Consider the following 2,360-nt stretch of genomic DNA (forward strand, 5'->3'; position numbering starts at 1 on the left):
TGTGATGAAACATACATGCCATAACATTTACCATTTTAACTGTGTTTAAATGTACAGTTCAGTGGCATTAAGTGCATGCATACTATTTTGCTATTTAGTTTTTATTTCATAATCATAAATTTAACTCTGTAATCCAGCTAGGCATGGAAGGAACAAGGAAAACATGGAACGCAAAGGGAACTACAGCAAGAGCACAAAGATTCTAGGATACTGCGAGCAAATGGGGAGCAGGGGTGCTTTCCTGAGCTACAAAGGAATGGTCGGGTGATGAAGATAAAACACAAGTCAAATTTACTGGAGTTGTCCACTGTCAGCAGTGGTGATCTTCTTGCTGGTCTTGCCATTCCTGGACCCTCCATGGCCTCAACAATCTTCACGCCCTCTTTCACCTTGCCAAAGACCACATGCTTGCCATCCAACCACTCAGTCTTGGCAGTGCAGATGAAAAACTGGGAAGCGTTCATGTTGGGTCCAGCATTTGCCATGGTAAGATGCCAGGGCCTGTATGCTTTAGGATGAAGTTCTCATCATCAAATTTCTCCCTGTAGACAGACTTGCCACCAGTGCCATTATGGCGTGTGAAGTCACCACCCTGACACATAAAACCCTGGAATAATTCTGCGAAAGCAGAAACCCTTATAACCAAATCCTTCCTCTCCAGTGCTCAGAGCATGAAAGTTTTCTGCTGTCTTTGGAATCTTGTCTGCAAACAGCTCAAAGGAGACGTGGCCCAAGGGCTCACCGTCAACAGCGATGTCAAAGAACATGGCAGGGTTGACCATGGCTGACAGTATGGGGATCCAGCAGTGGCAGCAGCATCTGCAAAGCCTGCATGCACATTGTTTTTCAACCTTCTCTACCATCTATCTCCAGAGCATTTCATTTTCTTAAACTGAAACCCTTTGCCCATTAAATGATAGCTCTCTCCCCACATCCCCTGGCAACTACCATTCTACTTCTGTCTGTGAATCCAATCCATACTACTCTAGGTACCTCATGTAAGTGGAATCCTCCAGTATTGGTCCTTTCGTGACTGGCTTATTTCACTTAGCATAATGTCTTCAAGGTTCATCCACGCTATAGCGTGTATCAAAACTTCCTTCCTTTTTAAGGCTAAATCATCTTCCATTGTATGCATCTAGTGTATTTTGTTTATTCATTCATCATTGATGGACACTTGGGTTACTTCTACCTTTTGGCTATTGTGAATGTGGTTGCTATGAGCAACACTGGTGTATGAACATCTGTTCGGGTCCCAGCTTTCACTTTTTTTGGGTATAGGCTCAGAAGCAGAATTGCTAGATCAGATGATAATTCTATGTTTAATTCTTTGAAGAATGGCCATAATGTTTTCCATAGTGGTTGCACCATTTTGCATTTTCATGAGCAGTGAGTGCATAAGGGTTGCAGTTTCTCCACATCCTCACCAACACTTGCTATTTTCTGTTGTTGTTTATAGTCATGCTAATGGACATGAAGCGGTAATCTCATTGTGGTTTTGACTTCCATTTCCCCACTGATTAGTGATGTGGACCATCTTTTTGTGTCCTTATTGGCCATTGGTATACCTTCTCTGGAGAGGTGTCTATTCAAGTCCTTTGCCCATTTTTAAATAGAAGCATTTGTTTGTTGCATTGAAAGTATGTTTTAATTGCTGCTGTGCTGGCCTGACAGCCAAGCCCCACCCTCCCCACTGCCGCATGCTCAGTTCCCAGGCAGTAGTGTCACATCCTCCACCCGACCCCATCCCAGCGGCCCACTGGTCACTCCCAGCACAGGAGTAAGGGCCCGATGGGCAACTGCCTCCCATTTTCCTGGGACCAAGGAGACTTGGCTCAGGTGTCTATTTGAGCTATCGAAAAATGTTTCTGGAGACCAGGCATTCTGGGACGTGTACCAGGAATAAAAACAGCAGACAGTTACAGCTGTCAAATTGTGACTTCACAGTCAGTGAGTGACCACCCCACCCCTGCTGCCTCCCCCAGGGGTCCTTGTGAAAAAATATGGCTTATTGTGGTGTCTGTAGAACCAAGCTTTAAATTTTAAAACTTGAGCAAGGCCATGGGTCTGGAAAGCCCTGCTCACTCAGTGATGTGAGGGAGAGCGCGTGGGGAGGGGCAAGGGCCAGGGGCCATCGCTACAGCCCTCATCTAGAATGGGGGCTGGAGCCCTTGCCACGGGAGGGCCGTTTGTGTGCCTTTATCCCAGCAAGGCAGCAGCAGGAGCTGCTCTCCTGACGAGGCTCTCCATGGCTGCCTGTGACCTTCCTTCTGTCTCAGTCACAGGTACCTTCCAGGTCTCACAGCACAAATTTCCCGCACTGCCAGACCTCTACCCAGCGGCCACTAGAGCAGACCTTG

At 46.7% G+C, this 2,360-nt stretch overlaps 1 pseudogene; it reads right to left on the bottom strand.

Moving 5' to 3' along the window:
* Window positions 1-291: 291 nt before the first annotated feature.
* On the bottom strand, window positions 292-791 carry LOC105534051 (annotated as a pseudogene).
* Window positions 792-2,360: the final 1,569 nt, after the last annotated feature.

This window comes from Mandrillus leucophaeus, unplaced genomic scaffold, assembly GCF_000951045.1.
Source record: "Mandrillus leucophaeus isolate KB7577 unplaced genomic scaffold, Mleu.le_1.0 Scaffold13, whole genome shotgun sequence".
NCBI classification, from domain to species: Eukaryota; Metazoa; Chordata; class Mammalia; order Primates; family Cercopithecidae; genus Mandrillus; species Mandrillus leucophaeus.